Raw genomic sequence first — 13,542 nt, forward strand, 5'->3', positions numbered from 1 at the left:
TGCCTGACGGAGGCACGCAGGAACGGATTTGTTCCGAGCGGCCGGCCGCTCAGCCAGGAAGGGGGGTCATCCCCACTTCTGAGCTGAGGCCCAGAGAGGTTGAGGAGCTCCCTCGAGGTCACACAGCCAGCAAGGAGCAGAGGCCAACGTGAACCCGAGTGGTCTGGCTCCAGAGAATTCTACATCGCTCCTCTGCCAAGTGACTGCCCAGGAAACCCCAGAAAAGCAATGAACACATGATTAAAACCAATTAAAAGAGTTCAACAAAGTGGCTAGACAGGAAATCTGTTCCCATAAACCTCAGGGCTCGGGAGTGCAGCCACCGGAGCCAGGCCTGGCTGTCCCAGGCGGCTCAAGGCACAGTAAGCAGCAGCTCTCTGGGGCTCCACGTTCGCATCTGGGAAATGGCCATCGTTCCTCCTGGCTGGGTGGCTGTGAGCTCTGAGGACGGTCCCGCAGGCCCGCGTGCCTAGCCAGGTCCCCAGGGCACCTGCTTCCCCGGAGGGAAGATGAGGAAGGCCCCGCCCCTTGTTGGCTGCTCCCTCTGCCACGCCCACCTGCCCGGAAGCCCTGAGCTCTCTCTGAGCCCATGTGGACCCCAGAATTCAGAGGTCGGAACCAGGCTCCACTAGAGAGACCAGAACATTCTGCTTGGTCAGACGCCAACCCCATGCAGCGCTCGGACGCTTCCCCATTCCTGGGGCCATGCCCCAAGCCGGCCGGGGCCACGGATCCCTCCTGGAGAGTGCTAGACACTGCGGGGACAGCTGGCTCCCCACGATGCTTCGGGAGGGAAGTCCACACCCCCACACCCCCACACCGGTGCCTCTCAGAGCACCAGGTGCCCCTGGGTCCCACAGGGAAGTCGGAAGCCCCTTTCTGGCTGGGGCCTTGAAGTGTCATTATAGGGGTCACAACTGTACCCTGGGGAAGGCAGTCATTTGTTTCCTGCCAGAGAAGGCGAGAGCTGGGGAAGGAGAGTGCGAGAGAGCAGGAGAGGAGAGCTGATGGGCAGGAAGCATAATGACACTAATTATCCAATTACAGCGGGCTGCTCAGGACAGAGCTGCATTGCAGCAGGGAGCCCGAGCCAGCCGCCCCTTCCCCCCCGGACTCGTGGCCTGGCACACTGTGGCCCACGCCCCTCCTGCTCTATCCCACGAGCACTTGGCAGGTAGTGAGGTCCCGGGCCTGCCCCACAGAGCGCTGAGCCGGGCCCGGCCTATGGTCTCAGGAGTGACTGGCGGGAGGGGACCCGGGCACACCATGGCTGGCCTCTGGGACCTGCCTCCAGCCCACGAAGGGGCCGAGAAAATACACGGGGGGTCTCGGAGGTAGCAGATCCCTGTTTCCCAGGCTTTCGTAGAGGACACACGGACAGAAGGAGGGGTGCCCCATCCCACTCCTCTCCCGTCTCCCCAGCTCTGTCCGTGGTACCACACACTGGCCGCCCCGCCAGCTTCTGATCCCCAAAGCCAGCATCGAGCCACTGGAAGCACCCAAGGCCCAGACAGGAAATTAAGGAAATGGCAGGCCGCTGAAGGCCACGGGACGCTGCAGGCCCACGGGTGACCAGACAAGGAGGCTGCCGGGAAACACACGTGTCCCCCTGGGATCAGGCTCCACGGGGGTCCCATTGTGGCTCCTGCTGAGGAGAGGATCTGGTTTCTGGAGTCAGGCTGAAGCCCTTGGGAGGACGGGCTTGGGGAGACTCAGTGGGTCAAGGTCAGGGGCCAGGAGGACTGTCAGGGAAGGAGACCCACTTCTTGGTGGCCAGTAAGAGTCTGGAAGACCAGGTGCAAACTCCCACACATGTCCCATCCCACAGACAAAAGGGTGAAGCCTTGTAAGGCCCCAGTTGGCTGAGGTTAGGGGCAGGTCCCTAGAGCCAACTCGACGTGGAGAAGGAGCTGACCGGGGCCATCACCATCTGGGGAACTTAGGCACAGGTCACTCTGAGCACTTAGGAAAGACCTGGGCCTTGGCCATTGCTTTGCAAGGGGAGTGGCAAGGGTGCGGGCCGAAGCGGAGAAGCCGTGTTCAGACTGCAGATGGCAGTTGACTCTAGCTGGCCTTCCGTGACCCAGACACCAGAGCGCTCACGCCACCTTTCCGGGCTGACTTTGGAGGAGTACCTGCTGCTAACGGCGGTGACAGAGGAGCCAGTGACGGGCAGGGAGGGCTAGCTGCAACGCCTCCAGGCCCGGCGCTGGCACCCTTACTAACCCCGGCCGGCCACTGTGGCAGGAAGCACCGGAAGGTCACCGAGGGCCTGGCTGCCATCTCCTGAAAGATCAAGCCCCGCCACGTCCCGAAAGCCTATTTCTGGCAGAGGACCCCAGGACACAAAGCCAGAAGCATCTCCTGCAAAGCCCTGAGAGGACACTGCAAAGCTCTCGCAGGCCCAGGAGGTGCCGAGAGGGACGGAGGGCTGGCGCAGAGGCGCGAGGGCCCCTCCCGTGTGGGGACGCCTCGACGGTGACGGCAACGTGGCGGGCGCTGAGCCTCCCCCCTCGGCATACCCCACACCACGGCCCATCGGCCAAGGACCAGGGGCCTCGACAAGGAGGCACCAGGCGGGGGTGGGGGCACCCTGCACTGGCCTCTGCCGGGCATGTGCCCACACCCCTCTCCTGCAGGTGTTGGACCGATCAGGTGCGGGCCTTCCTCTGACCGCGGGGGCGCCCCACTCACGGGGCAGCACTCGGGGACCCCAGCAGCCCAGGGAGCCCAGGCTGCCTGTCCCCGGGCCACGTGCCTCTCTCATGGGCCTGTGGGTCCAAGGCAAGATGGGAAAATCGGGCCCCGAGGCACCAGCGGGGCCCAGGAAGCACTCGCCCGGGCACCTCCCCACGCTATGCACCCAGGGCGCTGAGCACTCCCTGCCGGCCGGGTCGACTGTGGAGAAGGACCCTCCCCGCACGGTCGCGCCCCGTGCCACCCTCGAGGCCTGTGCCAGCAATCTTGCCCACGGAGCTGCTGCAGAGACGGGCTGCCCACGCGTCTCGACCCCGGTGCGGGGTTTGTGCCCAAACGGCAGCGTGCGGGGATTCCCAGGGTCCGGATGGTCCAGGGACCCACGCCGTCCCCAGGCCACTTGGGGGGAAAGCAGGCGGTGGTGGCTCTTGGGACTCTCCTTCATTTGGGGCAAGCCAGCGACGTGACTCAGCCCTGTGGTCGAGTCCCACGCCCCAGCCGGGTGAAGGTGGCCAGCGGCGATCCCCACCTCTCCCTGCCCCTTCCCGGCTTTGCCAGCTTTGTTTTCCTGTTTCTTAATCAAGAGGCCCTGGTGCTCCTGGGCTGTCTGGCCGTCCTCAGCTGTGAGCCTTTGCTGCGCACACTCGCCTGCCCACACCCGCCTCCCCCTGGGCATCTCTGTGAGGAAAACCCACGGTGTCTGTGGACAGCAGAGGACGTTCGTCTGGCTTTAAGATTTCTAAGGTGTGACCTGCAGGTCGGGTATTAAGAGATACAAGGTGTGGGGCCACACACAGGTCCGCAGAATGGGCCGGGCAGCTCAGAAACGGGCCCTACTCCACATCAGGACCCCTGGGCTTAGGAGGCCCCCACGTTAGCTGGGGCCAAAGCATCCGAGAAAAGAAACGGGGATGACGGGCTGGCCCTCAGGGAGACAACGCACCCCAGAGCCTCACCTTGAATTAGTCCCCAAGGCAGGTTTCCTTTGGATGAAATGGGGTTTGGTAAACTATGGCCCAAGGGCCAAAGCTGGCAGCCAAGTGTTTTTGTGAATAAAGTTTTATTGGCGCACGGCCACATCCATTCATTTCTGTCCTGTTTGCGTTTGGGACAGAGACTGTGTGGCCTGCAAAGGGGAAAATATTCACTCTCTGACCCTCTGTAGGAAAAGCTTGCCCACCCCTGAATCAAAGGGTTGAACATCTTCGAAGTGCAAACTACACACACACACACACACACGCACGCATGCACGCACGCACGCACACACGCACACCCAGGGCAAACCCCAGAAAGGCTAGCTCTCAGATTTTTGTCGGGGGTTTTGTAAGCCCAGAAGCAGTGGAAGAAATCACAAGAACCCGTGACATAGAAAGTGTTTATCTTGTACGTGAAAACATTCAAAGGCAAGGAACAAAGGATTTTCCAAATCACTTGCAACAGGCACGCTCAATTGTCAACAGCGTTCATGTGTCGAGTTTATCCAAACCCACGAGAAAACCACTAGGGTCGCAATAAAGGCGGGGCAGGGACAAACCCCTAAAAAAGCGAGAGACGCAACTAAATGAACGTGGGAAAACGCTCACGCTCACAGACAATTAAAGAAATGGATACTGAAGTCGATATTTTGGACCTGGATATTTCTGCCAGGTTGTTTGATTATAATATCTGATGCTGGCACGGCTTCGGTGAGCCAGTCTTTCGGATGTGCTGAAGAGCCCTTCTGGAGAACAATTTGGCAGAACGAGCTTCTGTCTGGGCACTCTCTCCTCGGGACAGGATGAGCATTACCCACCAAGATGCTCAGCAGAGCCTCACGTATGACAGCAAAACGGATCTGACTGCCTGGATCTCCACAAATAGCCAAATAATTAAGCGAATTATAATCTCTTGAGAGAATATTATTCAGCCATTAAAAATTGTAATTACAGCCCTGAGGACTGCCTTGATACATCCTGGGTGCCGGGTAAATCGCTGTTGAATGGGCAAATGAGCATTCGCAGCTCTTTCTTCGCACGATTCAAATGCCTTCCCGATTTTTGCAAGAAGCACTTACTGCTTTCGAAAGCTTCAAAAAATTAAACCATATCCATTTTGGGAAAAAAAATTCATTTAGGAAGGGATTATATTAATAAAGAAAATGCTTATGTGAAGTAAAAAATAGATTACACGATTGTGCCCACGGTATAATTACAGTAATGTGAAAATAAACGGCCTATGCAAAGAAAGCGGAGAGGAGCCCAGTCCAATAAGATGGAAACCCTGGCTTGCATTCTGGTGATAGGATGGAGGGGGTTCCTACGTCGTCTACGTCTCTGTGTTTTATGAATCTTCTATAAAGAGCATGCATGTTAAGAGCATGATTTTTAAATGGAAAGAAATAAATGGTTTTTTTTTAATTTTTTTTTTTAGACCCAAGAACCTCGCCCATCTGTGCAGAGCTGTTCGGGGCCGCCAGCATGTTCCAGGTGAGCAAGCCTGAGGCGCAGGGCAGGGCCAGATCCACATTTGCCCTCAAGCCAGTGTGCCAGGGCCTCGTGCACGTGTGCTCCCAGCATGAGGTGCTCTCTCGCCATGTTTGTGGGGGCCCCTGGGCTGGCCTTCCGCAGTGGTGGCAAAGGTCCCCAGGCTCCCCAGGGGGCAGGCGGGCTGCCCAGAGGCCTCCACACCACCCTTGACCCAGTCCCTTGCAAGGAACCATGGGGGGATAGGCAGGGCAGTGAGCTCGGGGTCCGGGTGACGACTGGAGTCTGTACTGGCTCCGGTGGCGCAATGTGACAGAAGCTTCTGGAATGATGGAAATGTTCTCTGTCTGTGGGCTGTCCGGTACAGTAGCCACCAGCCACGTGTCGCTACTGGGCACTTGAAATGTGGCTGCTGAGACTGAGAAACGGAATTTTTAAGTTTACTTAATTTGAACTAAATTACCACTTGTGGCTAGTGGACTGCGAGGCTCTCTGGACAGCGCCTCAACATCGTTGCTGCAGGAAAGGACGTCCCGTTTGTATAAGGGGTTCCCTTTTACTGAGGGACCCACCTACGGAACCTCAGGCAGGCTCAGGACCATTTCAAATAAGGCGCTCCCCGATAACATGGGCCCGGCACCCCATCCGCCCAACTCCGATTCCGAGCCAAGTCTCTGGAAACCTCTTGTGCTCCAAGGCCCCCGCCAGTGCCCGGAGGTGGGAATCGGGAGAAACCTCCAGCCCTTTCCTCCCCCCGGGCCTTTCCACTTGATCCTGTGGCTCTGGCCCGGGCTCTGCCAGCGACTCGGCCATGTGACCTCGACCTCTGTCCCCTCCCGACCTCGGCAGCCCAGGACACCCAGCCTTGATTGACTCCCGCATCCGAGATCCTTTCCCTCCATCCCGGCGACGCGTGGGCTCGGATCCCGCTCTCCAGGCGGTACCCCGGCCGCCTTCCAGCGCCTCCCACCCGACAGAAGGTGCACAGGCAGGGGACGGCGTGCCAGCCGGGCGCCACTTGGCCCGGCTTCTGCCAGCCTAGGCAGGGCAGGGAAGAGGGGCGCGGTGAGGCGCCAGAGCCCCAGCCCAGGACGCGGCCCTCCGGGAAATGACGGCGCCCGGGAGGGGAGGCCACATCTGCGCACGCCGCACCTCTGCCCTGCCCCGCAAGCACGCAGCCCGAGCCTGGCTCGCGGGCCCATCTCGGAGATGGCACCGGCGAGGCTCCCGCGCAGCTCGCCGTCGGAGGCAGGCACCCGCCTTTCAAGCCACAGCCGGGCCCGTCCACCAGCTGCCGCGGACACCCGCGGAGACGCTCCTCCTAGAGGTGACCCGGAGGGGCCAGCACACTTGCTGAAGATCGACCCCCAACTTGCTTGGGATTGACATCCACCCACCGTGGGTCCGACCCCCAACTTGCTTGGGATTGACATCCACCCACGGTCGGCCGTTTGCCTCAGTGGCTTCGGGGCGGCGGGGCCTTCCCGGGGCGGAAGGGCCCTCGATCATCGGCTCCCCCGTCCAGCTAAGGGCCTGCTCTCCGATCTTGGTTTTGCCACCTGCCGGCTGCACGACCTTGGGCAAGTCACCTAACCTCTCTGGGCCCCATCCGAAAAATGGGACAGTCACAGCCCTTGCTTCATTTGGTTGTCCTTTCAACGGAGTGAGGGAATGTGCGTGAAGCACTCCAGGGAAAGACGAGTGCCATTATGACGACTGTCACTACTGACTTTATTGAGCGGGCCGGTGACCTCCGACGCAGATGGCAGCCCCGAGTTTAAAACTGGAAGGCAGTGCAATGGGCAGAGCCCACGTGCGTGCTGACAACTTGATCCGTAAGTGGAAGCAGGAAGTGGGGCCTGAAGCTCAGCCCTCAAAGCCCCCAGGGGCCCGGGCACTCCGGTCCCATCCAGCGGGAAGGCAGGGGGCCCCTCTCTCCAAGCCACGCTGAGGAGGGGGAGGGGCCGGAGCTGCCCCCAGCACCCTTGGTTGCCTTCCTGGGCTGGGAGATGTTCTGGGGTGGCGAGCGCGCACTGACTCAGGGCCCGGCCTCTCCCCACTCGCTCACAAATGATTCAACCTCCAGAGCTCTGGGCTCAGAAGCCTGAAATGTCAGGGGAGCCTCTGAGACCCCCCCCCCCGCCCTCCCCAGGCCTGGAGCAGGGAAGGGACTTGGCCAAGGTCACGACGACCATCAGGCCGGGAGCTGGCAGCAAAGTGGAGCTCCCCGTGGGCCAGGACACCTCCGACCAGCGTCCCTGGCCCCTGGGTCCCCTGCAGCATCTCTGCTGCGCTCTCCCCTGCGCTCTTAGCCTCGGGGGCTTCCATCCCCAAGGCATGGCTTTCCTTCTGGCTCTGCACAAAGCCCCCTCCCACGCCACCCCAGTTCCATCTGCCTGTGCCCCCCCAACACACACACACTTCTGTGCTAGAGCTGCCTGCCCCTTCACTTGAACCACCTGGCAGCGCTGGGCAGGGACCAGGTTGATTTGATCAAGACTAGCCGTGTCCTTGGCCGTCTGTCTCCTCTGGGCCGGCAGTGGGGACAATCAATGCCCTGGGACCGACGCTGCCCGGCCCCTTCCAACCGGCTGGCTCTCCAGGGGCCAGCTCTACCCGCGGACGCGCCGCCAGGCTAAGGCCCTGGCAGCCCCGCGGCCCTCTTCTTTGTGGGCCAGTCGGTGGGGGCTCCCAGCAGCCTGCTCAGCAACCACATGGCTCGCCTGAAAGGGGGCAGTGCAAACAGTGCGGGCCTGTGGTGTTGACAGAGTCGGCCTCGGGGTGGGGGTGGGGGTGAGGGGGGTCCAGGAACCTGCTTTGAATGGTGCTGGGACACGTGGGAGGTGCTCTGTCCCACCAGGTGCCTGGCAGTGTCCCCAGCCATCCACCCAACCAGTCAATGCAGGGCCGAGGCCCGTCCCCTCCTGAGGCCTCAATGATCCCAGGTGAAAAATGGGAACAGAGAGCCCAGCCTTGCCTCCCTTGTTGGGTGATTCTGCAGATTCAGTGAGGTCAAGGTCGCCAACGTGCCACACAGACACCTGTGCCCACTGTGAGCCAGGCCTGTGCTGGGCACTCCAGTGCTCCCTGCCTTAAAGGGCTCCCAGAGGAGTGAAGGGTGATGGCCGTGGAGAGGGCACCGATCTCGTGGGTGAATGAGGGGGATGACTTCCGGGCTGGGGGCCAGGGGAGACTGGGATGGCCAGGGTCAAGGCTGGACTCGACTCTGTGGCCCGCAGGGATCCACTTTCGGTCCCAGGCTCAATGACCTCATCTTTGAAATACGGAGTGGGAGAGGGTGCACTCACCTGCCCGGACCTGGGGAGTGTCACGCTCCCAGCTGAGGGATGCTGGCCCTGCCCTGCCCTGCCCCTTGAGGGAGTGTTCCCCAGGGTCTTCCACGCCCTCACAGGCTCGCACCCCAACACTGCCAACACATCAGCCCTGGGCCCTGCCTCTACCCTGCTTGCCACCCCTCCTCGCCTGGCCAGCTGCTAAGCCTGCGGGGGGTGGGGGGCAGCAGAAGGAGGGAGACCAGGTCCTAGAGAGAGGATCTAACTGTCAAAGGCGGAGACCCAGGGCTCCCTCCTTTGGGAGATGCCGCTCGCACCAGGCTCCAAATTCCAGAATCCTAAGCCCAGAGAGCACTGAGGCCCGATAGGAGAAGCCATCTGGCCAAGGTCACACAGGTGAGGAGGGGGAGGACAGCTGTGCGTGGAGGGATGGAAAAGGAGTTACCGAAGTGTGGCCTGGGAGGCTTGTCGTCGGCGCTGCCCGGGCCAGCGGCGGGGTCTGCTGGGCAGCTGTGTGGGCGTGCTGGGGACAGTGTGGGAACGCGGGAGGGTTTCTCGGTGTGCTGGGGAAGATGACACGGTGAGGGTGCACGGGGGGAGGGGGGGGTGTCAAGAGACTCCGGGAGGGTGCTTCGGGCGCAGCCTGGCTCCAGCCCAGGCCCCGGCGCCCAGGCTATGCCCGCCCAGGACCCCGCCCGCAGCCCCCAGCGCCTTTTCCCCCCCACCGCGGCGCAGATGCGCGTGCGCGCGGGATGCGGGGCGCGGGGCGCGGGGTGCGGGGCGCTGCCCGCCGGCCCAGGGCCCCCGGGGTGACGCTCGGCGCCGCAAGGACACGCAGGCCGGCCGCGGGGCGCAGGTGCCGTGGGCGGGGACCCGCGTCCCCCCACCTGCCGGCCGCGCCACCTGCCGGGCCGCCCGCCCCGCCCGCCCTTGCCTGCGCGCCCCAGGCACCACTCACCCGGTCCTGGGCACGGCCAACGCCGCGGCCTCGGCTCCAGCGGCTGCTGTCGCTGCAGGCGGGCGCCCGGCGGGCAGCGATCCGCTCCAAGGACGGAAAGGCCCGAGCACAGGGCGGCCTGGCCGGAGGCGCGGGGCGCGACCCTCCGCGGCAGGCGAGAGCTGCGGCCGAGTGCTCCCCACGCTCCGCACCGGCGGCGGGCGACGCGGCGCGCTCGGCTCCAGCCGCAGCTCTGAGCGCGGAGGGAGGGAGGGAGGGAGGGAGGAGGGAGGGGAGGGAGGCAGCGAGCGAGCGGGGGGGGGGGGGGGGGAGGAGAAGGGAGGAGGAAGGAGGGAGCGGGCGCGGGGGGCGGCGCGCTGCGAGGGGGCCGCGGGGCTCCGGAGCCACACTCCTGGCGCGCGCCCTTCGGTCCCCGGGATGCGCGGGGGTGTCTGTCCCTCCTGGCCTGCCCGTGCCCCCGGAGGGCGCCAGGGCGCCGGCGGCTGAGAGGTGGGCTTGGCTGCAAACCCGGGGGCCCTGGCACCTGGGAGCGCACAGAAAGAGCGCTGAGCGTGGGAGTGGGCGCAGGGCGGCTGCTCCCCCTCAAGACCCCGTCCTCTGGGTCCTCGCCCTAACAGTCAGGTGGAGTGAGGCGCTGGGTTACGGATCGGTAGCCTGGGGTGCTTGGGCGCCTGTGGTTTTCCAGGGGGCGGAGATACTCTAGAACCTGCCTGCTGTTGGAAGCATGACCATCCAAGGCGTCTTTGGGAAGGCCACTGGAGCTTATGACCCGTTCTCAAAGTTGGTGACCCCAAAAGGTCATCACAGAAACACCATTACACAGGACACCGAGATACTGCACGCAGGTGGACACCCAGAGACATGCACGGGGACGTGTACACTCCAGACGGAGGCCGAGACAGACACACAGACCCCAACTCGGAGAAGACCCACACCCACACCCACACCCACCGACACACATAGGCACACCCCCGGCCAGGGACCCGAGGGTGTGCCCACGGACACCTAGCAGCGGGGGGGGGGGGGGGTGCTGGCTGGCCCATGCGGCTCCTCCGGAGAGTCCCTAGCTTCCCCAGGTCCAGGGATAGTGGGCGCCTCCAGACCCGGAGGAGGCCTTCCCCACCTTCCTCGAGCATCGCGAAGAAGTGCAAGGGGGCTGGGGTGGCCTAGGAAGGGGACCGGGTCTGTAGGGAAGAGAAGCGACAGGCCCACAGTATGCGCCACCACCTCAGGGCAGGCGGGGCTCAGAGCCCCAGAATGTGGCCGCTGGAAGACACTTGGACCTAGCCACACGGTCTTTCTTGCCTTGCACAAACAGGGCCCCGGGGTGTGCAAGGTCCATGCTGGGCGCCGGGGACACAGCGGGGCGCAGAAAACAGGGAGCCGGCAGGCAGAGACGTAAAGGACACAGAGGGTTTGCCCTGGGCCGGGGACTGTCGCACCTCCCCAAAGTGGGGTTCCGAGGGTGGCCCTGGAGACCCGGCACCTCTCCCCACAGGCGGAGGCTCACGCTCACATGTGCTCTCTCACACACACCGATGCTCGCTCACATTCATGCCTGCTCAGTCGCACTCACACACACTCACACGCAAGGTCACATTGCCACAACCCACACTCTGTCACTCACACACCCTCGTGCGGACACGTGCTCCTGTGCACTCGCCAACCTACCTGCGCACACCCACACCCGGCTCTTCACATGCACTCACCTACTGTCGCACTCACACACTTGGACACGCTCAGTTATCCACACGTGTATCTAGTCAGACACATCCACACTTACAATCATTTGCATCTATTCACACGCACACCCACTGACACCCATTGAGCTACGCACACTCTCGTACACCCCGACACAGAGAGCTCTCCCACGCACGGCTGCGCACAGTCGTTCAGCCCTGCTCCTGCACCCTCGTTCTCACGCACGCTCACGCGCTCACGCGCACTCTTGCACACCTCCTGCGGGCCTTTCCTGGCTGTTTGCTCTTGGAGAGCTAGCAGGCGGCCCCCGGCCGGGGTTGCCCCAGACGGCTGCAGCTGTCCGCCGCCCCAGAGCCCAGCCTGCCGCCGCACGGTGCCCAGAATAGGGCCCGTCAGAGGCGGGGCGGGCCGGGGCTGCCCGTGGAGCCTCCCGCCACGTGACGGGCGGCCTCGGAGTTGTTCTTGCTGTGCCGCCCTCCGAGCGGGCGCCCACCGGGCCCCACCTGAAGCCGGCTGTGAAGCTGGGTGGGCCTTCCCCCGGGGCCAGGAGATGGGGTGCCAGCCCAGCCCCGGGGCAGCCACACGAGGCAAGAGGAACCCTGAGGGGTGCGAGCGCCTCCTGAGAGCCTGTGGCCTCCTCTACCCCACAGACTCGCCCTGGGTCCCCTGCTCAGCCCCCCACAGCGTGGCAGGCCACCGAGCCTGGCCCAGTGGCATGTCCTTCCGTCCCACGCCCGAGGCCCCTGACTCCAGAGCCAGAGGAGGCCCTGGTGGCCCTTACGAGAGCCTCCCTGGGGCAGGACGCACACTCTGCCCGAGCAAACATTCGGTTATTGGTCAGCCTCTGAGCACAGGTGTGCGGGGGAGAAGTGGGTGCTGAGCTGGAGGGGGGCTCTCTGGTGTGCAGGCCTGGGAGTGGCTGAAGAGAAGGGCTGAGACTCCCTTGGGACCGCGTCACTGCCTTCCTTCAGGGACCAGCGGACACATGGATTGCCCCTGGGGACACGTTCATTTCCCCGCTGGCTGCTGTCGCCATGGGGGCAGTGGCACCAGCACGTGAAGTCCCCGAGAGCTTGGAGCCAGCCACCTCAGCTGGACAGTTACGTGGGCCCCCCTCCTTGCTCTGCATGGGGTTGCCCTTGAACACCCAGGGGGAAGAAAGGAGTCAAGGGGAGAAAGTGAGAGGCGGGGCGCACTCACCACCACCCCTCCGCCTCTTTCCTAGGGGTACTGCCAAGGGCTAGCCCAGGCCAGAGTTGGCCGGGCCACACGCCTTTGTGATGAGGCCTGCTGTGGCCCAAGTCAGCTGGCCAAGGAACAAGGTATGTGGCCTTCAGGAGAGCCCAAGGGACGGAGCCACAGCTCCACGGGGTGTCGTGAAAATCCCCAGTCTCTGGCTAACAGCCAGCCCCAAACAGCTCATGAGCCAGGAGAGGGGATGGCCCCCTTTCTGTGCTTCAGAACAGTTGATCCGAAGCCTGTGGCCCCGAGGCCAAGAGGGAGGTCTCAGGCCAGTGAGGGGGCCTGGGTGCTAGGGAAACTGTCCCACCGTCGTCAGCGATGGCCCTTGCTCATTGGCCAGCCCCTCTTGGCTTCTCCGTCTCTACAGAGGTGGGGGGGAGCTTCTCTAGAAAGTTCTTGTTTGCATCAGGCCCTGTCCCCTGTACTGGAAATGCTTAGGGGGCAGCTTCGCGGGGAGGCCCACGGCTGGGGTGTGAGCAGGGGAAGGCGCTGGGCTCGGGCCGGGCCTCCCTGCTTCCCTGTACCCTCCCTTGGTGGCTCCTGCAGCCCCACACCTGTCAGCACTGTGCTCGAGCCCCCTCCTGCCCCCTCGGGAGCCTCGGGCCTGGGCCTGGGTCACTGCCCCTCACTCCCGCTCTCCTCCTGGGACGTCTCAAAGGCACTCTTGGCCCAAGAAACAAAGCCAAGAACGGGAGGCCCGCCCTCAGGCCCGGCTCCCTCCAGCCCTTCCGCACACGCTCCGTGTAACAGGAATCCACCCTCCCCCTTCCTGCTGACCACCCCCTCCTTGTCACCTGCCTCCAGCTCCCCTCCCCCACCGCCGGGTGCTTTCTTTCCCAGGTCTTCAGCCAACCGTCCCCACTCCCCTCTTCCTGGGCCCAGCAGCTGCCGCCCCTCCTCCCCTGCCTGGTTTCTCTCCTGCTACTTTCGCTGGGGCCTCCGCAGCCACCTCTGGGGAGGGCAATTCTCAGCCCAGCCCTGACATGGGGGGCCTCTGGCTGGGCCCCGGGGCCTTCTCTTTTCTCAGTGCTCCCTGTCTCCCTGGCTGAGATCATAGACCCTTCCTCTCCCTGACCCCCAAGGCCTTGGGGGCCACCATCGTGCTGGGGTCCCCGGGTCAGTACTCCCCTGCGGCCCTGCGGCGGGCTGCCATGCCCCCCAAGAGCTGTGCATGTCCTAACCCCTGAAG

General features: G+C 63.4%; 1 protein-coding gene across 4 annotated transcripts in view; it reads right to left on the reverse strand.

Annotated features, from left to right (window-relative positions):
- ATP2B3 (ATPase plasma membrane Ca2+ transporting 3) overlaps nt 1–9,590 on the reverse strand; it is a 61,966-nt gene extending 52,376 nt beyond the window's left edge. The window contains exon 1 of one of the 4 annotated variants that reach the window (XM_072818048.1): nt 9,411–9,590. The gene's annotated coding sequence lies outside the window, so the exon portion shown is untranslated. The remainder of the gene's footprint in view (nt 1–9,410) is intronic. The other 3 variants (XM_072818044.1, XM_072818047.1, XM_072818046.1) reach the window with 3 other exon arrangements.
- Between the last annotated feature and the right edge of the window lie 3,952 nt (nt 9,591–13,542).

Source organism: Canis lupus, chromosome X, assembly GCF_048164855.1.
Source record: "Canis lupus baileyi chromosome X, mCanLup2.hap1, whole genome shotgun sequence".
Lineage (NCBI taxonomy): Eukaryota > Metazoa > Chordata > Mammalia > Carnivora > Canidae > Canis > Canis lupus.